General features: G+C 35.1%; 1 protein-coding gene across 2 annotated transcripts in view; it reads right to left on the reverse strand.

Annotated features, from left to right (window-relative positions):
- LOC145693919 (cGMP-dependent protein kinase, isozyme 1-like) overlaps window positions 1–23,773 on the reverse strand; it is a 912,022-nt gene that overhangs the window by 768,237 nt on the left and 120,012 nt on the right. Inside the window, exon 1 of one of the 2 annotated variants that reach the window (XM_081770087.1) lies at window positions 8,477–8,521. The exons of the other annotated variant lie outside the window; for it this stretch is intronic. The gene's annotated coding sequence lies outside the window, so the exon portion shown is untranslated. Of the gene's footprint in view, window positions 1–8,476; window positions 8,522–23,773 lie in introns of those variants that run through there. 2 annotated transcript variants of the gene reach the window in all.

Here is a 23,773-nt window from a genome sequence, read left to right on the forward strand (position 1 = left end):
TCTCTGAAACATTATCACACAAAAAAGCTTGATTGTAGCAATGATATGGGCGAATAGTGCAGTCAAACTATCAAAAAGTAAGGAACAAATTAGTAACAAGCTGAAACTTGGTACAGATGTTGAGAATGATATTCTAAACAACATACTAAAAGTCCCCTGAAATCTCAAGTGACCTTCGCCGCCACATTGGAAAATGGCCGCTGGAAGTATCAAATGAACCACACCCAGATAAAAATAGCAATATCTTCGCTATGGTTGAACATAAAGAGATAAATTTAGTGTCGTTTCATAGAGCATAGACAACAATATTTTTATAGAGAAACAATTTTTCATAAAACGTATACCTTTAGAAATATTTAGCTCTAAATTCTAAAATTCCGAAAACTACTGTCAAACTGATTTAAAATTTCATTGAACTTGGAAAGTAATTATTAACAAATTAAAATACGACATAAATGTTGGTAAAGATTATTTAAATGACATACTAAAATCCCACAACTTCTTCGTTCGCCATATTGGAAAATGTCCAAATGTCCGAAGTAATTGAAAGACGATAGTTTCTTAAGAAATACAAAATCTGGACCGGGCTAAATATTTGAGAAACTGTAAATGGAATCGATCCGGAGTCAATTGGGATCAATGCTGGTGCGAGGGGGGAAACATTACAATGTGTTCAAGGTTATCTTCCGTCATATTGGTGGCCGCCATCTTAGAATCAACTAGTTTATTTTAAATGGCAACATGGTAGTGTGACATATTAAACAACATCCTCATTCGAAGAAAAACCCAACGATAGGTTAGTTTTCCAAACCCTGCAACGGTTTTGAAGTTGTTAAGAGATTTAGGATATGTTATGTGTGAAATGCTGTGAAATGTGCTGTGCAAAATTTTGAAATGAAGGAGAAAGTAAAAAACAAGTTTTGTAACATCACACATTAATAACTAGGAAAAGAGAGAGCTAACACACATAAGACAAATACAATCACATGACATGTTCAGTATGCCCACCGTTCTGTTCTATGCATATTCTTAACCGTGCGACCAAGGGCTTGTGCACTCTGTGAAGCGTAGTTGGTGATACTTGTTCACAGGCCGAATAATTCTCCTTTTCAGGTTGCCAATGTCATTAATTTTACACTAGTAGACAATAGCTTTAAAGTTCCTCCAAAGATAAAATTCCAACGGAGTTAGGTAGGGGAATCTTACTGGCCACTCAGCTGGTCTATGGCGACCTATCCATCAACAAGGAATATGTTCATTGAGTAATCGATTACATTAAGACCATAATGCGGCGGTGCCCCATCTTGTTGTCAATATTGATGAAACCACTCTTCCTTGTTCAACAAAAGTGGCATAACAGTGTTTGCAAGCATATTCCCATATTTGCAGCATCTAAGGTCGCAGCAATGAAAACAGGTCCAATAAGTTTTTCGACCCATATTCCACACCACACCATTACCTTACCTGCACCTTGCATCTTTGATGCATCTATCTAATTATGATTTGTATTAACCCAGTACCGAACATTTTACACAGAGTACAGAGAAATCCTATGGTAAAGTTTTTTTTTTTTTTTTTTTATCTGCAACGGTTTTGAAGTTGTGAATGGACTTAGGACAGATTATGTTATAATTAAGACTTAAATTTTGTTATGTGTGGAACATTGGATAGACGGGAACCGACTGTCTCTTTACTTTTTTCTTGTAGGTAGGACATGATGCTGATGCTAACTCGAGAGGAAAGAATCAAAATTATCCTTTTGGCTGGAGGACGCTATTGAACAATAATAATAGCCACCTTCAGAAAGCGATATCCTAATCGCGAGCCGGTAGAGACAGTGCTGTACGAAAACTAATCCGTAAATTCAGAGCAACTTGAAATGTTGATGATTTACTTCGATCAGGACGACCATGAAATGCAATTGATCCAGATACATCAGTAACTGTGTTGGTGTATTGATGAAAAGTCCTACGAAGAGTGTGCAACGTCTATCAAGTGAACACAATACAAGTGTCAGAAGTGATCAAAGAATATTAAAAAAGGAAAGTGGCATCCTTAAAAATTACAGTTGAAACAAAAACTGACAGAGGATGATTCTGATAGACCGATGGATTTTTGTGAATAGGCGTTGGCCCAGATAGCTCGTGACCCTGTGTTTCCTCATAACTTTGTTTGTGTAGTATATGTGGTATATGATGTGGTGTGGTATATGGGACAAAACATTATTGGACCTGTTTTCATTGATGGGACCTTGGATGCTGCGCAATATAGGGATATGCTTGCAAACACTGTTATGTCACTTTTATTGAACGAGGAAGGGTGAGTTCATTAATATTGGGAACAGAATGGGGCCCCGCCGCATTAAGGTCGCAATATAATCGATGACTCAATGAACATTTTCTTTGTTCATGGATAGGTAAGCATGGATCAGTTGAGAGGTCAGCAAAGTTCCTTGAACTAACTCCGTTGGAATTCTATCTTTGGAGGCACTTTAAAGCTATTGTCTACTAGTGTAAAATTAATGACATTAGCAACCTGAAAAGAGAATCATTACGGCCTGTGAACAAATATCACCAAATACGCTTCACACAGTGCACAAGCCCTTGGTCGCACGGTTAAGAATATGCATAGAACAGAACGGTGGGCATGCTGAACATGTCATGTGATTGTATTTGTCTTATGTGTGTTAACTCTTTCTTTTCCTGGTTATTAAAGAATACGCAATGTGAGATGTTACAAAGCTTGTTTTTTTTTTTTTTTTTTTTTAACTTTATCCTTCAATTCAAAATTTCGCACAGCACATGCCACAGCATTTCACACATAACATACCCTAAATTTCTTCACAACTTCAAAACCGTTGCAGGGTTTGGAAAAATAACCTTATTGTTGGGTTTCTCTTTGAACGAGGATGTTGTTTAATATGTCACACTACCATGTAGCTATTTAAAATAAACAAGATGATTCTAAGATGGCGGACGACAACCTTGAATACGTCGTAATGTTTGCCCCTCGTACCAGCATTGACTCTGGATCGATTACATTTACAGTTTATCAAATATTTAGCCCGGTCCAGATTTTGTATTTCACTTAAGAAACTATCGTCTTTCAATTACTTCGGACATTGGGACATTTTCCAATATGGCGAACGAGGAAGTTGTGGGATTTTAGTATGTCATTTAAATAATCTTTACCAACATCTATATCAAATTTTAACATGTTAATAATTACTTCCCAAGTTCAATTGAATTTTAAATCAGTTTGACTTTAGTTTTCGAAATTTTAGAATTTAGAGCTAAATATTTTTAAAAGTATACGTTTTATAAAAAAAATGTTTCTCTATAAAAATATTGTGTTATCTATGTTCTATGAAACTGCACTAAATTTATCTCTCTATGTTCAACCATAGCGAAGATATTGCAATTTTTATCTGCGTATTGTCCATTTGATACTTCCAGCGGCCATTTTCCAATGTGGCGGCGAAGGTCACTTGGGATTTTAGGGGACTTTTAGTATGTTGTTTAGAACATCATTCTCAATATCTGTACCAAGTTTCAGCTTGTTACTAATTTGTTCCTTTCTTCATTAAAATTTGAGCTTCATTTACTACACTAAAAATAATACTTACTCCACAAAAGCCTGTGTTCCACCAACACCTGCCATCTCAAACAATGGAAAGGCGGTTGCCACTTGCACTCGAGCTTACCGGAAAAAAAAAAAATGTGTTTGGTGTTGAGATGTTCACGCGTGTGTATGCCAGGAATTAATCGAGCAGATTTAACAAAACGATCAGGAAAAATATATCAATTTGTGTCCACAAATGTGGACATAGAGACCAAAGGGGTTATGAGACCCTTAACGGGTTCATTATGAAACTGGTCCCATAATGTAACCCGTATAATAATAATGGGTATTATATTAGGAGTTCATTTGTATTGACATTTTTGTATTTACAAAATAGTCTCTTTCTAATATTTGAGGTTGTTCATTGTTGGTTCCCTATTGTGACAGTTATGCTGTACAGTGTACATTAAAACGTTATTTGGCTTTACCTGTTGTTTTATGTAACAAAATACAAATGATGTGGGGCGCTATTTGTGTATCAAAAAAGGAAAAACAACTTCAGTTGTTGGAAGAAAGTTCATATTTTGTAGGACGCATACATGGTTTCTTGTTGCATAAATTGTTTCTTGTTGCTCATAAATGTTAACTAGTTAGATAGTGTCTGATTAAGTCAAAGTGTTAGTTTGCAAAACTGTCACACGTATGTAGTTTTTAAATGTGAATATATTGTTTTGCTCAGCAAATTGTTTGTGCTTAGTTATATACAAAGCAAAGACTATTTCGAGAAAAATATTAGAATTCAAGCTTGTTTCTAAATTTATTTTCATCCATATTCCTAATAAATAAAATTATCAGCATTAGGGAAGTAACTGAAGACTCCGCTAGTAGTGTAATCTCTTATTAATAGTATATAGAGATATATCACGAACATTATAACTCTTGATTCTTCTAAATAACAGTACTTATGATAGTCGCGGTAGACCTCATACGGGAGATTACATAAGGAAACAGTACATACATCAGATATATAAAATAATATACTAGGGGATAACGATAACATAATCCGTAACAAAGGCGTTGTTATTCTGTGAAGAATACTAAATGCTAGAGTATCAACTGAGAATCAAATCACTGATTGCCGGTTCATAGTTTATCTACAATTTATACTTATTTCTCACAGAATACTGCGAGAGGTAGAAACAAAATGAATTGAAAAGAATATGAAACTGATAACAGGATGATAAAGAGGTTATAATTCCATTAGCTGTTCTCATAGCATGTATGAAGGCTATGCTTCAGATACGAAGCAAGGAATCTAAGATTGTTAGAAAAGTAATTATGAAAATGCATTTATACTGTGTTCCTGTGGTAGCTGAAGTCAATTTCGAAGGCTCTGCCCCTTCTTGTCTTGCGTAAGTATAAAAGAATGACTAGAACTGAAGTCTAGACTTCAAGTGTAGTGTGGATGACTGAATCTAGACGATCGTTTTATATGAAACTGCGGAATCCCATCCGCAAACCTTTCATATTTCCTCGCCTGGACACTTCACTTGCATGTCTGATAGAATAAAATAAATTTTGGTTTGTCTCAATAATCAGTATTAGATTTTGGAAGCAATCTAGACTTAATGCATTCAATACAGACAGTTGGTATTTTGTACTCAAGCCAGTTTTAAATTGTTTACATTAATAGATAAAATATATTATTTAGATATTCATATTTTACTGTATTTTTTTTTTTTTAATTTTGATGTAAACGTAAACAAACCATACGTTGAGTTATGCTATACTACCAAAACCATGATATTTCCAATGATCTGACTCAAATATAGTACTAATAAAATGCTAAAATTAACAAGTATTAATTATTAATATGCAGATAAATGTGCGGAAGAGAGCATAATTTATACTTCGGTTTGAGTGAATGAATAGGGACGTTAAATTAAAGAAAGCTCCATCAACATCAAAGAAAATGTCAATTTGTCCATTATAAAATTCTAAATGTCAAATTGCGTAGAATACTACATCTCATATATATTTCCTATCTACGAGTAGAGTTAAGATTAGAAGAAAATACTAAAGTCAGGTTATTATAATTTAGAATTTTGGTATTTATAACCACTAATTCTTCAACTCGAGTCTTTGAACCACTGTACATTATACAGCGTGGTCCGGAAGTGGGCGTACCCCTAATTGATGTTTTCTGACGGTTTTAGGTTTTACCCACATTTGTTTGGTAACATTGCTTGGCACTGTCTGACAACATTGCTATCCATGTTAATTTCTTTTCTGCTGTTTACTGCTTGGTAACAGTTATTTGCAGTGAAGTTGGAGCAATCAAGAATGTGTGATCAAAATCCATATAGCATTGAACAAAGATTAGGTTGTTGCGGTTTGGCTTCACGAAAGGCGTTACACACGTGACACCATAGAAAAGGTTAAAGCGAAATTTACAGACCGCTTTGGTATTAATCCACCAACAAAAGCAACAATGTTGTGATGGAAGAAACGTGCATTTGCTACGGGCAGTGTGAAAGACTTTCCCCGAGGCGGTCGACCGATAAACCGGAGGGAAACGTGCCGTGAAGTGGAGCATCAGTGCAGCAGTCGCCTTCAAAATCAACACCAAAAAGTTTTTCGAAACTTGGTATTCCATGGACCACTATGATGAGGTACATGAAAGAAGAACTAAAATTCAGGGTTTACCATCCAATGCATGTGAATGAACTGAGTGACGCCGACATGGATGCGCTGAAAGTGGCATGCAGAACTCTCTTTAAGGCGTTCCCTTGCAAACGATCCCGTAGTGCAATTCTCTTCACAGACGAGTGTGCTATCTACCGGAGTATGCATTCTCGGAACATTGTAATGTGGTGTAAGGAAAACCATCGGTTTTACAAAGAGATGGAGAAAAAAATGTGATGGTGTGGGGTAGAATGAGTACAATACACATTTTTGGCCTTACTTCTTCGAAGACAATGTTAATAGACATTCTTACCTAGAAATGCTTAATGAATGGTTGGTGCCTCAACTGGAAGGAAAATGGTATCAAAGACACTGTACTATACTGTTGTGATACAACAGTATGCAGAATCAGCCCACTTCGCGATTCACCTGCGCAATTACCTGAATGAGAAGTTTCCTGGCCGGTGGATTGGAAGAGGTTGTGCATCTTCATCAGCTCCCGTTGCCGGGCCTCCAAGAACTCCCGATCTGACGACACCAGACAATGCTCTCTGGGGTTTCATAAAGCAACAAGTAAGAAACACTCGATATCACACAACGCAGGAATTACGAGCAGCTGTGGAACACGCATTCACCCTTGTGACTCCGGAAGATCTCCGTAAAACATTTGTGAGAACTTGGCACAGAATTCAGCTGTGCTACGACATGGATGGTGATCATTCCGATGTTTATGACTCTTAAGACTTCAAGATAACTGTGTATAGACATTCTGCCATAACAAACACTATACTATTGAAACTAAAGGTGGTACGCCCACTTCCGGACCACCCTGTACATAGGTAAAATTGTCCTTATTTAAAAGTCCCCATTGTTTATATTTTTTAACATTCTTTTTAGTCCAGGGATGCAAATAACAACTCACTCGGGGAGAGTGGTTCATCGGTATGAGTATTTAATATCATACCGAAAGTAAATTATTTCTACTGTGGGATATGGACTAGTAGCTTTTCTCTTGCGCTAGTAAAATTCTGTTTCTTATTTGCAGCCCTGTTTTAGGCTGTCCGCCAATAACCTAAATTGTATACCATTTTTTATGCAATTATTCAATAACTTCGTTATACAGCCAAACGATAGAACATGCAACGGCATCTATTTGCGTCAGATAGGCAAACTATAGCGCAGATAGCGACATCTATATTATTATTATTATTATTATTTAGTAGTAGTAGTTGTTGTAGTACGATTTGAGCCTAGTAATGTTTCTTACACGTTTCTCGATCTTCAGCTTTCTCTTTTAACTCCCAATATTTTCAAATCATGGATCAGTTGCGTTCTTCTTTCTATCCCTCGCTTTCCTTCCACCTTTCCCTCTATGGTGGTAAGAAGAAAATAATTTCTTCGCAAGATATGTCCAATCTAATTGGCCATCCTACGAAGATGCTGATTGAAAGTGTTCTCTTCTCTCCTATCCATTTTAAAACATCATCCTTTGTTAGTCTCTCTGTCCATTTTATCTTCATCTTCCTCCAATATTACATTACAAAGGTCTCTAAATATTTCTTCTCTAACTTCCGTAATGTCTAAGTTTTTGAACCTTCAACTCTTCGTTAGTCCAATATTAATCCTGCTAGTTAAGAATGATCTTTTCTTGTTAAATGCTTCTTTGACTATAGCCATTCATGATCTTGTCTCTTCGGTGCGGTAAACGTCTCTCGTTAAAATACTTCCAAAATACTTGAAATTATCGACTTCTTCAAGTTGTGTATATTATTGGGATTAGTCCTAACATTTTCCGTTTATTGTTTAGTTTTAAAAAACTTCTTAAGAAATTCTCTTTTACATTTTTTTTTACAATAAATGGGAAAAAAGAGGAGTCAGAAGTAGCTCTTTTCATAAAAACATTTACTTAATAAACACTGTAAGTCTTTGGCGTTAAACTAGGTCGAAATAGCTAAACAAATAAATTCCATGTTGAAGGCAGTTAGATTGTACAAAGTAAGGAATAAACCTCAACATCGTCAGGTGTAAAATTGCAAATTTTTGTATTATGTCATTTCAAACACTAGAATTCAATCGAATTAGACTGACACTTAAGAGATCCGAAATTATCAAAATTAAAATATATGGTATGATTTTTGTACATTAGAAGCCATTCTAACAATTTTGATATATGTACAATTGGTGAAACTAATAAATAAATACAAAATAAATAATGAAGAAAAGTACTCACGATACCACTGGATAATATTTTCAAGGAAACTTATATTTAGTATAGAATCACATACCTAAAAAGAAAGAAAAGAGAACAGATTTAAAAACTGAAAAGAAAAAGAATAAGACTTTTTTTCTTATTAAAATTTAATTGCATGTGTGTTAGCTATTTGTCTACTAAATAATTTGAATTATTGATCATGAAAAGTGTACTTCAAAATGAAATATCCACGCAGAGTAGAAAAACAATTCTAATTCACGTTAAAGAAGTGTGTTACGTATGGGTAAAAATATAGTACTAACAAGCAGTACAATTGAAAACAAATCAATGTTTAAGATTTAAGAAAATAATCTGTTGTTTTTGATTAGATATGGTTCATTTCGGAGAAAAAATAAGGTACGTCGTATCACCGAAAGCTCAATCAAGTAGGTCCAGCCTTTCCTCCATCGAAACGTACACCATACAAAAAATACGTTCTTATTGTACTGACCTGTAAGAAGACATGTGCCCAAGAATTTATTTCGGAAGATGTCCAAATTCAATATGATAAATTATATTAAAATTTATAAAAATTACACCTAAAATGAAACTAAATTTAGAGAAAAGTCAGGATTTCCGAGAGGAAAGTCAGGATGCTCAGTACCTACCTCTTGAATACGTCCGTACCTATAAGTATTGTAGTGGAAGAGAAAATTGTAAAATTTAATTTTCGATAGAATAAACCTGAAAGAATACATAGATTAAAGATAATTAAGGTAAATAAACTTACCTGCATAGAACTAAATATGAAAACATACATTGGCCTATGCTTTCCATGACTAGCTTCCTATCTTATTTGGAATTGTAAGTTTTGGTATCGTGCACTTTTGATGACACCGAAAATAACAAAATTACTTAACCCCTTCAACTAAAATTATACTCAGGACTGAAATTCAGATCAATACTTAAGCTTCTGAAAGAAGAAATATTTTATTTACTTGAAACAAGTGTGGATGGTATAATTTAATGGTTGATTACAAAACGTGTTAGCTGGAAAACATTTTGCCAGCTTGAGGTGTGATAAGCTAAAATTATTTAATGTAACATAATGGCAAGAACTGAGACTTGTAGAGAGCTGAATGAACGTATTTTATGCATCCATCTTCTCTTTACACAGCCAGCAAGAAAGGAAAAAGATGCAATGTTTAACGTCGCACGTTAGGTAGTTTAGGCTAAAGGAGGTGGATAATTAATGAAAGTAAATAGGTGTGAAATTAATTTTTTTGTGCTCTCCATCGGGAATCGTGCCCTGGACCACATACACAAACGAACATGTGCTAGCCACTTGACCGCGGGGAGGACTGCCAGTAAGAAAAGTAGCTTATTTTTATCACATAATTCCGTCGAAAGCATGATGTACAGCATTTTTTTAATACGAGTAAATTAACTCGTTCATTGCTATGTTACACATGAGGGATCGGGCGAACATAATGGTATGTTACATTTTGTATCTTTTGATTAAACTAATAAAGAAAGTTGACCATTCCCATGAAATTAAATGAATGACAGATACCAAATAAGATTTCATTGCCATCTGCAGGTATATTTGCGAAATTAAACTACCTACATACTTTTGTGGTTTGATCATGACTCATTGCACCCAATAACACAATTTCACCGCAAGCGGCGCTTGCCATTGTGTTCGCCCGAACTGCTGTAAAATTTATGTATTATTATTATTTTTGTTCTATTAGTGATTAAAACAACCAATCTTAAGAATACTGGTTTAACTGAAACTAGAGTTCGTACCCAAAATTTTTGGTACGTTTTGGTAAAGATTTTAAATCGTTATCTTCATAACATTTACTTTGTTTTAATATCAACCGTATTCCTCTTGTTATGCTGGAATGTAATATACTGTAATTTAACCGAAGCCTGTGTTATTCTCTTTAATGCAACGCAGAATATCTACCACTGGACTAAATGATGAACTCGAGCTATATTTGTGCCTACAGCTGACCTATAATGTGTTGTCTATATATAGTGACAATTGTCCATCATTAGGCAATACATTATATATTCATCATTAGTGAAACATAATGTGTAACACGTATATCTTGATTACGTACACAATATCACTTACATCCAATATTGACAATTACTACGGGTAAATACGTCTAAAATTAAGCTACGAAATACCTGAACTAGGATAATATAATTTCAATGATAATTTATATTATTATTATTATTACTATTACTAGCATCTAATCGAGTTGATTTATGGTTCTACTAAGACCACCGAAGCCAATAAGCCTTTGGTCTGGTCAGTGCTCGGACAAGGTATCGTTGGAACTCTCAGTTTTGAAACCATCAAAATTTGCACTAAAGAGTAAGCTTCTATATACAACTTTTTACACTGGCAAGCTGCCAGACCAGCAGTGATAAAATCAGGGATGTCATTTGGGGCTCCAGGAAGGAGAAACTGCCCCTACCTGGGTTTGGCATTTGTATAGGTCTACATTTTAATCCATAAGATAATAATATACTAACAAAAACCCTTAAAAATCTACTGATATCTAGGGTTTTGCCCTACCCCTTCCAAAAGCAAAATCTGAAATGACGCTGCTTGATGGAATGGGTCACGAACTTCATGACTCGTGACCTGGAGGCAGTCAGACTTATAGCTCACCCGGATAGACCCAGAGTGATTCGGAAACGAGGAACATCGACATACACCTGAGAAGCATGTGTGAGAATCCTAATTAATTGTAACAAACAATTTCTCTCTCTCTCTCTCTCTCTCTCTGTATGTGTGTGTGTGTGTGTGTGTGTGTGTTTTCCTAAATGTATAGTTTTCATTCTAGCTTGTTGTATATGTCATTGCACTGAAAGATAACTACAAGATTTAGCAGAGTATAAATGGGTGAGAATCACAGAAAAGGTAAGCTACATGCTTTTCTTAAGAAGAATCGTCAAAGTTTAATCGAGCGAACCTGTAAAACTTCTCGATAGCGCTGAGCCCAAACAATGTTTTGTTAAAACTTGTTTGTATATTTCTAGCCTATGTTCAAAGACAACTGTATTATTTTTTATTATGAGAAGACAAATAAATATGAAATTATATTTGAAATGTAATATTCAAGACATGATTAATTGATTAAGAAATGTCACACCGTCAAATTAACAAATGAAACTAATGTTCGAGCTGGGTATTGGACACCATTAATCCACTATGAATCCTAGAGTACTGATATTTCGGCTGATTCCGGTCTGTCTGGGTCTGCGGCTTTGTCCGGGCCTACTTGGGTCTCCAGGTTTGCCCAGGTCACCGGGTCTGACAAGCGACATTCAGATTCGGGTGACCCGAACAGAAGCTCCATCACAGCAGACCAGGCCATGAGTACGTCAGTAACTCAACTGAATGTTATAGTTGCTAATTCCTAAACTTTCTAGAACTAAATTTACTAGAATTAATTGTTTTAATTCCTGTAAAAAATTATAACTAAGAATAATAAACTGAAAGCTAAGGAAGATCGATGTACGGTAATTATTAGATATGATCACAATAACTACCTAAATTTGATAAAAATTTTAATAGCTCACAATAGGGGATTCACAGATTTAGCAACAATAGGCGTTCAAGAGTTTGTTGACACTTGTTTCCCTTGCAATGTTGCCAACAGGTGCCCTCAGAAAGTAACTACGTAACACAAAACACCATACCAAACAGTTTAAGTCTAGTGAATTGCCTCACGCCCCATCTTATCTTGCAGTAGGAAGAAAAAGAGAAAAACGTAAAAATTGGAGAGAAAAAAAAAGTGCAAAGGTAGGGGATTAAAGGTCATTCAAACAATCAAATCCAAAGCACAAACGCCAAAGATAGTTAATAATCCTTGACCCTCCAAGGTCATTCTGTCAGGGAATTTAGTTCCTTTACCTTTTTTTTTTTTTAATTTTAAAAGGGAAATTACGTTAATGTTTAGTGACATGGTCTACAAAAATGAATCCAATATTCATGCTGGTATTGCACCACCTTACACAATTTCTTTCTAATCAACATTATTTTAAATCAAAATAGCAACCCAACTAGCCACTTTCAAGGCTTCAAACATAATCCAGCAAGGTAAGCCAAAACCATAACTCACGTTCTTAAAGAAATCTCGTACTTTCAAACTATGTGCTCACATTTTAATTTGAAATCCGGGTTACGTGGATCTCCAACGGCAATTTCCAAAATCACGTTCATATATTGCTTGTTAACGCATGATTCGAGTGGGAAGCGTTCGTAGAAAAGATAGTTTGATGCGTATTGTCCAAATATAGTTAGTTTAATGCATATTATCCAAATAGAATACAATAAATTAGGAAAAAATACAGATAAATGATTAAGTGTTTACTGTGTTTTTTATACGAAATGAGACGTTCTAACATGATTAAATGGGTTCGCATTGTTACCTTTACAGGGAGAATCAATTTGCTTTTGCAAAGAGACCCAGAAAGATTATTGCCGCTATTTTGTCAGTTTAGATTCCCACAATTATACACCGAGGTCAAGAGATGCGGTGATGAGATGGATGATATTGGTAGTATAACGAAAGAGAAAATAAACAGGAGAACCCCAAGAAAACTCACGAACACGGTATTTGTCCACCGAAAGTCCACTTGCCGGGAGTAGGATAAAACATCCGCTACTTGCGACAGCTGAAACTAGAATATATATAAATGTTTCTTTAATGGAATATTTACTTACCCAGAACGAAGAACAAAATTTAGTAATCGAAAATATGTCAATTTTATGATGTATGTACGTCATCATTGTATCAATCTTCATTAACATCTTTTCCTGTATAAACTGAGGAAGACGTTAGATACATTTACGTATTTCGAGAGAGGCGAAACCATTATTGCTGCTGAGAAAAAAAAAGAAGAGTTAAAAAATTGCTAGATTAACGCCATTTAAAAACAAAACCCCTTAATAGCTCTTTTATGGCCCATGTTATCATGGAACACGCGTATTTACTTAACAGCAACGTTACCTTTTATCGGACAATATTTTTACTCTGCTATGACAGCTCCCAAAAGATAAGATACGCTATGCACGGATGTGGATTAGGAACAGCCATGGATTAATAACAACAACATTAGAGTTACTAGTACTCTCCCTCCCTCTTATCCTATAGGAGAAACGCCTTTCTTCCAAAGAAATTTAATTTACTTATTACGCTCTATTATTGTATTGTTTTTCTGATCATTAAGTCGTGTGTGTTCTCCATTAACTAAATTTCTTAGAATTAATTGTTTCAATTCCTGTTAAAAACAATTAAGAATAACAACGTGAAAGCTAAGGAAGGTCTATGTCCGGTAATTATTAGATATGATTACAGTAGGTATCTAATTTTGATAAAATTTTACTAACTCGCCTCGCAGTAGGGGATTCACAGATTTAGCGCCAATAGGCGTTCAAGAACATGTTGTCATTTGTCTCCCCCTCACAATGTTGCCGACAAGTGACTTCAGAAAGTAACTACATAACACAAAACAATGAGTAGTTTACAGACGGGTACGGTGGCTCAGTAGTAGAGCGCTTACCCCTAGTGCGTGGGGTCCCTGGTTCGATCTCCAACCACATAAGTTTATAGTGGACAACATGGTGTCCGTGGGTTTTCTCGGGGGTACTCCCGTTTCCTCCCACTTTTCATTCCACCAATTCTTGCATCACCATTCACTTGCCTTAATCATCGTCTCCCTTAACCTAACACGCATAATCGTGGGACGTCAAACTAGAAGATCTTCATTTCATGGTAACTTACCAAAAATTAAATCTAAATTTATGACTGATAAGTATAATAATGACGTAAGAAGGCCTTTCCTAATTTTAATGGTCTAATTTAAAATCGGTTATACTATAATGTTCTTAATAATACTCTGAAACGCAAATACTTCATTTTACAGTAAGTTTTCGTTTGTCATTGGCGAATACTAAAATCTATTGTTTTTTTTTCCTTTTCTTTGTTTCCAATTCTTGCCGTAGCGTTGGCTATATTCTGATGGTTTTCTAATTGATGTAGCACAACGTTAATGCTAATTAACAACGCACTGAAATTAATTCCATATGAAGACAAAGAGTTCCTAGAACTTTGACTTGCCGTGAGACCTTAACACATAGGCTAGACGTGCTGCGGAAATATAATGCTGCTGCAAGTAGAAATAGGAAAATAGTATTCCACACTTCTTTTTAATTCATATTTTTTTTTCGAAAGAAATTTTAATTGAAAAGGAGATTCAACAATGCTAAGAACTGAATGGTCAGAAATTGCCTATTACTGGTGTAGACTGGTCAAATTTATAACTAATATCTAAATTTACATTTTTACTAGCTAATCAGCTTATGGAAATGGCTAGACTGAGCCATAAAATGGCTAAATTGGCAACACTGTGAACCTCACTAGGAATGGTAGGGACAATGTCGACAACGGAATGAAACGTTCTAAGTGTCTTACGATAAAGCTATTTATGGCCTACTAAGAACTACTCTTAATTTCACTTCGTAGATCCTATTAAGAAAGTTTGCCTTACTTTCTTAATAGGCAAACTTTCTTGTTTGCCTTACTTTCTATCTCTCTTCCAAACTAAGGCATTTTTTTTAACTAATGCCAACTACTGAATAATATATCGCGAAAATGTGTCATTATTTAGTGCACAAAGAAAACCAAAAATAGTTTGATTATATTTTACATTTTAGTTTAAATCGGTAAAACTACACAAATTATTACACTTAACTTTGTTCAGGAATATTAAAATCGAAAAAGAGTTACTATTTTGTTTATTTTTTTATTTTATTTTCCATATACTAAAGATAATTTTAGTCAAATGAAGTTATTACAAAATTGGAATTCTAAATCATAAAAGGAATAAAGTTCAAATGATGAATCCGATTTCAGAAATTTACATATTCTGTGAAATTTAATAAACATGTTATTTTGAGACATATGCTTCGAAAGGTTAACTTTCGAAATTTAGTTTCCATGCTGTGTTTTCACATTCTACAGCTAAGAGTCAGCAGCGAGCATTAAATAAATTCCTGGTATTGACAGCAACATGCTACAAAAGGTTTGGCAAGAGATGTGTGATGTGTTAGACAAGGTGCTCACATAGAACACTTATGATATGTTTGAAAAAAACTTCGATAGTTTAGCTTTTCTGACACATCTCTCACAGTAACAAATGTTTATTAGATTTCGCTGAAAAAACTTCTGAAATCGGGTCCATCATTTTGAATTGCTCTGCATACCGTCATAGTACATTAGACATACACACAAGATCAGACGAGACAGAATTTTTCTGACAAAATTCGAGTCGAGACACAGCTCTTTCAATAGAAAAATACACATTTTTCGAGTCGAGACGTCACTTTTACTGCACATATTCGAGACGAGACAGCCTCCAATCTTGTCTCGTGCGCATTATGTAATTTAGGATCAAAATTTACTAAGTTATGTAACTGTTATATTGTCAGAAATGATAGTAATCTATCTATAAAGTGCTAAATAGAAAGGAAAAATCATGGAAAATAAGATTCGATGTAACTTTGGAATAGGATCAAAGGGGGTGAAAGTAGTTTGAGCAGGTCATAAAGAGCTCTATTGGATGACATCTAAATTCCGTTATTCTAATTGTTTCTAGATGGATGTCTGTTATTCTAATTTTCTATAGATGGATGTCTGTTATTCTAATTCTCCCTAGAAGATATCCGTTATTCTAGTTCTCCCTACATGGATATGTGTTATTCTAATTCTCTCTAGATGTATGTCTGTTATTCTAATTATCTCTAGATGATGTCCGTTATTTTAGTTCTCCCTACATAGATAACTGTTATTCTAATTCTCTCTAAATGCATGTCTGTTATTCTAATCGTCTCTAGAGGATATCCGTTATTCTAGTTCTCCTTACATGGATATATGTTATTCTAATTCTCTCTAAATGGATGTCTGTTATTCTAATTCTCCCTAGAAGATATCCGTTATTCTAGTTCTTCCTACATGGATATGTGTTATTCTAATTCTCTCTAAATGGATGTCTGTTATTCTAATTCTCCCTAGAAGATATCCGTTATTCTAGTTCTTCCTACATGGATATGTGTTATTCTAATTCTCTCTAGATGGATGTCTGTTATTCTAATTCTCCCTAGAAGATATCCGTTATTCTAGTTCTTCCTACATGGATATGTGTTATTCTAATTCTCTCTAGATGGATGTCTGTTATTCTAATTCTCTCTAGAGGATGTCCGTTATTCTAGTTCTTCTACATGGATATCTGTTATTCTAATTCTCTCTAGGTGGATGTCTGTTATTCTAATCCTCTCTAGGGAATGTCCGTTATTCTAGTTCCCCCTACATGGATATATGTTATTCTAATTTTCTATAGATGGATGTCTGTTATTCTAATTCTCCTTAGAGGATGTCAGTTATTCTAGTTCTCCCTACATGGATATCTGTTATTCTAGTTCTCTCTAGATGGATGTCCGCTATTCTAATTCTCCCCAGTCTTTCCTGGTCAGTGGCAGAGGTAGTCAGGAGCGAAACGAGAGGAGAAATAAAGTTTTCTCGTCTTGTCCTATAAATTTTGTTGAAGTCTCGTCTGTTCTCGATTCTTGAAGAATTCTTTCTGGTCTTGTCTCGATTTTCTAAAAATGTTTTACTTGTCTTCTCTAGAAACTTTTGTTGTTTCGTTTTGTAAATTTTATGTACAAAATGTATGCCCTCATTTTCTTTTTAATTTTATTTAGAACTTATCAGAATTCTTCCGCATCGTGAGAGACTTACGAAGGGTGTGATATAACAATATTTAAACCATATTCATTATTGTTGTATATTATGTATGTAATGGTTTTCATATCTTTAAACGTTAATAAGACTTCAATGTGCTCGCACAAGCACTTTGTCAATTTACATATTTTATTCTATGAATTATGTAATACTAAAACAGTGTTTAAAATAAGACTTGGATGAACTAATGTTGCCCACGAAACTCGTGAATATTTCTATTGTCGTCTTAAAAGGGGGAAGAGAATTGTCATGTTTCTAATCTTGTCTCCAATTTGAAAAGCTACTACTTGTCTCAAAAATTGAATAAGAAATATCGAACCTTATTTTATTCCGCGTAAACCAATGAAGCGCCAGTGACTTTCTTCAGTATAGATGTAGAGGGAACACTTATGCGCAGTCGTGATTTTTTTCCTCCCGTAGAAAGGGTCAGTCGTTGGCAGTCGGCCAGCGAGTGAAGTGTAGTGAGCGGTCATCATATATAAATGTATTGCATCAAATTTTGCCAACAGCTTGGCGACACCCAAGCGGAAATCATTTAATCGGATCGGTACATTCAATTTTGAACGAGAATTTGGGCATGAGCAGAGTGTCCGCGAAATTTGATTCAGGCTTTCATCGCCAAACTATATTCCTGTGTGTCGTCAGGCTCCCTACTCACCCGACATGGCTCCGTGTGACTTTTGGTTATTATGCAAGCTGAAACTGGCATTAAAAGGGAAGAGAAGACATCATCCGGATTGCGACGGCGCGGTTACTCATCATTCCAAAAACTGCTTTCCAGAAGTCCAACAATGGCAGGAGCGCTGGGAGACGTGTGTGCATTATCAAGAAGAATTTGAAGGGGATTAGTGTTTTGGATTTCCAAATCAATAAATGTTTTTTTCCCAACCAGAGGTTCGATACTTCTTAAACATACGCCGTATATATATTTTAATATAAACGCAACTTTACTTTTTCTTAGTATATCCTATTCTTGGGAATTCATTGTAATGTAGCTTCAAAGAAAGTGCAATTAAAAACAGAAAATTACTATAACAATTTTGTGTGCACGGTGAATGACTAAAGAACGCATACATGACAAACTATTATATTATTTTTACTATTTTAGTATGTTATCAATAAAACTCCTTCGAAGCTAAATGGTAGCGTTCTTTGCAGGAGACACAGGATTGATTCCTATTGTGTCATGGATCTCACATTAACCTGTAAGCCAATCTCATTTCCATTGCTTGGTAAGAGTTAAACATTACTTTTCAGCACTGAGGTTACGTGAGTTGTGGAACTATAATTTAAGGTGAAATCCATAACATTGTAATGCGTTCAAAATTCAAGACTTTTTCACTGGAAATCAAATCCGGGACCTCCACCCAAAGCGCACGCGCTTTAGTGGAACCAGTAGTGAGAATTATTTCAACTCATATACTGGCCTCGGTTCTTAAGAAGAGTTTTCATAATCCAGACTCCAGAATGTACTATCTCTAATATGTCTAATAAGTTATTAACCTATTTATTTTCTGCCCGCTAAAGAATGAAATCTTTCAATATTACATCCCATGGTCATGCTGTGCAGGTTAAAGAAGACTGATGAGAAATGAATGCAATGGTGGAATGAAGAAAGTGGAAGGAAACGGGAGAATCCCGAGAAAACCTACGCGCACGGTGTTTGTCCACCACAAAGTCTACTTTGCGCTAACTGGGATCAAACCAGGGACCCCACGCACCAGAGGTGAATGCTCTGCCAGTGAGCCACTGCGGCCCATCTGCTCGCTAAAGAAATCTTGGAATTGTGATCGAACCAACAGTTTCTGAGATACAAATCTACCTCGTTCGCAATCCACTGTAATGTGAATAACGTCTCATGTAATTGAATGGTATACAACACTTGTTCGAGAGCTTAGAAACACCGAAAGTATTTTCATACAAGTAGAGAACACAAGAGCGATAGAAACACACGCGATAACATAATGTTAAAGAAGCTTGTGACGTAGTGAATGAAATATGATATTCACTTAAGTGCTCTTTCCTTTGCCACACATCAATGTATGTCTTTTTATTAATACACATTCAGGTAGCCCGTATAGGTCGTCAATATCAGAGTTATTCATAGTGATCGGAAGAACACATACGGAACATTTGCAACACCAATGACACGATACCTTCCATAAAACTATTAATATGCCGTAATATCTATCGTCTGAGACGACTACCAGTAAATACGGACGGTATGTAAAATCATCATTGTATGCATTTTTAGTCTTTCTACACGCTGCTGTTTCAAACTTTCCGACACTTCTGAAATCAGTACTAATATTCCGGTCACTTTTGCATTTGGAAGCTTACTTGTTCATCTCGTAAAAGTTGAAATAACATTTACAGTGTTGAATACTGGCGCAATCTCTTTTTTTATGCCTTTCAATTTAAATAGACAATTAACTTTGTTGTCTTTGAAATAAACCGAAATTTCAACGGTTTGATTTTACCGACTTATTCTTCAAATATACGAGAAGGACTAAAAAAATTTCCGTATTTACCTAGTTGTATAGTTGGAAAAAGTTGAAATTTGGCAGAAATATTATATTTTTCCTACATAGCCAGCACCCAAATCTACAAGTTTTTCTCACCACTGCAAACACTCGCAAATAATGTCTTTGTAAAACTATATACATTGAGCCACGCCTCTATCTCACAAATGACATCATTGTTATTTTCAAAATGCTTACGTCACAAAAATGTTTTTATATTAGGGAAGATGAAGAACACCGAATGCGTATGATTCGAAGAATATGGAGGATGCAGCAAAATATCATAGCCAGAGTGACGAACTTTGACAAGAACAAAATGAGATACATAGACAGGTACGTTATCATGGAGGGTCTGCAGTGCTTAATTTTGCCACGCAATTTGGCCAGAAGATTTGCATAATATTCCCCAGTAATTGTGTGTCCTTTCGGTAAATCATCCGTGAGGGTAACACCATTCATTCCAGAAAACGGATACCATGGACATTATACAGGCATTTGGACCTTCGCTTTTAAGGGGGTGGGAAGTCACAATGGATCCACTGTTTTGAATTTTTGCTTTCTGGGTCAAAGAGATGAATCCACGTCTCATCTATTGTTATCAGTCTAAAAAAAGTGTATCCCGATTAACGTGGTCCAACAATTGTCGTAAACACTCCAGTCTTTATTATTTTGAAATGTTATCAGCAGACGCAGAATATACCGTGTAGATACTTTCCACATATACAGGTACTCATATTATCGTTTCCACGGCCCGGCGTATTTCTTTGTTGGATATCCGGTGATCTTCATTTATGAAGATTTCAACTTTTCGAATCATGTCATCATTCACTGTTCATGCGACCACGTTTGAAGCCTCTGTACGACACAGCAAAAACACTATACGAATGACATTCTTCACTATATACTGTGAACATTTCTTACGAATTTATTTGGGAGCTTTGCCTTACAGAAAGAGGAATCCAACCACTGATCTGTATTCCAGTTTTTTTTTATTCTTACACCTTCACTCATTGCAAATCCGACAAAAAAAAAAAAAAAAGTAATTATTGCACTGCAGTCATATTTTGTGCTTAACATACGCAAGGTTACACTTAATCAACTAAAATAGATTTGTGATCCTACGTGAACGTTTCTACATTAATATATGGGCAATTCTTGAATTCTCTTCGTATTTAAACGCTCCTTATCTTGTCAAAATTACATTTTATGATATATAATTTAAATAATTCATATCAAATTTAGTTTAAGTAAATTTTCATATAATGTAGATTCATTTTGAAAAACAGGCATGGACATTTATCTAGCCCTGACGGAGGAATCAGTAAAATCGCATCATTGAAATGCCAATTAATTGCGAAGAAAACAGAAAAAAGGAATCAATAGGCTAATAAATAAAGGTAGCATAGATACTCGACACCGTGAATGTAAACAAAAGTTTAGTAATTTCAGTTGACATGAAGTTAACAAGAAACTGACAATTCCATAGAAATGTTATCTTTCAAGATGAAGAATTCAGATTTAAAAAAATGAAATGAAATCTTTAAGTTTTACGTCCCACGGTTATGCCGGTTAGGCTAGAGACGGTGATGATTAGAAATGAATGAAATGATGGAATGAAGAAAGTGGGAGGAAACGGGAGAACCCCGAGAAAACCCACCAACACGGTGTTTGTCCTCCACAAAGTCCACATAGCGCGAGCTGGGATCGAACCAGGGATCCCAAGCAGCAGAGGTGAACGCTCTACCACTGAGCCACCGCGCCCTCCCCCTATAATTCAGATTAAGATCAAGCCTTAACATACTTGTAAAAATTAATGTACCGAATGTAAAAATATGAGTAAATCCATCTTATTACTTTTCAAATTGAAAGATGTATTATTAATCAAATTCTACAATATTATTTGCGTTTAACGAGAAAATAAAATAAAATGAAAATGAAAACCGAAATCATTAAGTTTTACGTCCCACGATTATGCCGGCTAGGCTAAAGGAGACGGTGATGATTTTTTTAAAAAATGAATGAAATGGTGGAATGAAGAAAGTGCAGGAGAACCCCGAGAACACTCACGCACATGGTGTTTGTCCACCCAAATCTCACTTTTTGCGAGCTGCGATCGAACCAAGGACCCCATGCACGAGAGATGAACGCTATGTCACTGAGTCATCGAGGATCCACGAGGAGAAAAAAATGTTCAAATATGAAACATTACAAACGATAGATCTCACGGAGGTAACAAAACGTAACGGGTGAAAGTAAATTATTATACGTTGTTTAAGATAATCGAGGAAAATCTTTTTTAAAAAACTTAAAAATTGATGCTGTACAACTACGCCATCTATTGAAGTGAAGCTGATACTGAAGTATACTTTCATCAAGCAAGAAGACAGCACTACGCATTATGAATGAGATAATGCCCAAAATTATGATTAAGACTTGAACTTCTTTAAACTTATTTAATATAACATTGTCTAAAGATAAGACATATGTCAGTCAAGAAATGGTTTCAAGTTGAACAAAATGATTTGACGGTAAATTTTCACGTCATATCACGCGTAGATAAAGAAAATCGAAAAAAAACTAATTTTTATGACACTAAAAATTCTGTCGTTCGTTGCCAATGTAACAAGTTATACTTTTAGACTTCCAAATCTGCTATGCATAAGTGTCAGAAATCTTAAACAACGGCTCTGTCCTTTCATCCGTCCGTCTATTGATAGGTATTAGAGCAAAAACAGTAACAATCAGAAGGGTTTTTTTTTTCAAACGATTCAGCGTCTCAAGTCAACGTACTATGACTATCCCAAACGCTCTATCAAAAAGTGGAAGTGGTTCAAATGTGCTATTACTTTCTATAGGGGGAGTCTATAGAAAATTAAGCGCAATTTTGATAGTGGACAAAAAAAAAATGGATGAACACACAAACATCACTTTTTGTTTTTGATAACTAAGGATAATGCAATGTCTATATTGGTGGTGTTTGTTTGAAGTTTCCTGAAAGAAGATAGGGTCCATCTACCAAACGTCACTAGATGGAAACATTAATTCAGTAGCAGCTAGGTGTAGGTTAGCCAGTTTCTTTCCCCAATGGTTCAAAAGTAATATAATATTGTAAAACGTGTCTCATAAAGAATGCAACTCTTGAAATGCCCACCCTGTTGTCTTTGTCACGGAGTGCCGAACAGAGCATGACCGTCATCTGCTTTCTGTACAGGTTGGAATGGAGAGCTTCACGATGGATGTTGTCATAGGTTTCACTGTTTCACATGAAACTGTTTAGTAAAGAAAATTCCAATGATAAGACATTCTTCAACGACTGGACTGATAAGACCAGATCTGCAACAATAACACATCAGATAAGGAGGCGTAACAATGTCCTCCAGCAAGAGGGAGGGGGGAGTTTTCTTATTTTAGTTTTACTTCAGTTTGTGGAAGGAGAACAAACCGTTAACCTACCAGAAGCTTGTATTTCTCGAGCATTACATTCATTAAATATGTAATTTTAATTAAATTGGGTCTTATTTTTACGCCCTTTATTCCAATTTTAGGTCCTACTTTTAAGATATTTTTAGGTCTTTTTACAGGTTCTTTTTAGACAATTTTTAGGTTTTCAATTTTCGAGTCCTAGTGATAACAAAACTTCCATTACAGTATTGCATAATAGACAACGACAATATTTATGCATTATATTAAAAATAGAGGATATTTGTTTTCGTAGTTTGAAAATTTACTAGAGATTAGAACTATGCTGAATGTAAGTTAAATCGCAAGACGATATTAAATATTATTGAAACAACTGTTAGAATATTTCCAATAAAACTATTCGATTTTGTCCAAAAAAAAAAAAAGATTACAAAGAACTCGAATATACTTATCTACTTAATATAAAGTAATATTTTAATGCATCACTCTACAGGGTGGCCCAAAAGTAGGTATACTCCCTTGAATTGATCAAGTATAACATTCTAGTTTATGGGTTTATTTGCTTCGAC

Source organism: Thermobia domestica, chromosome 1 (assembly GCF_964235325.1).
Source record: "Thermobia domestica chromosome 1, izTheDome1.hap1.1, whole genome shotgun sequence".
In the NCBI taxonomy this organism is placed as follows: Eukaryota; Metazoa; Arthropoda; class Insecta; order Zygentoma; family Lepismatidae; genus Thermobia; species Thermobia domestica.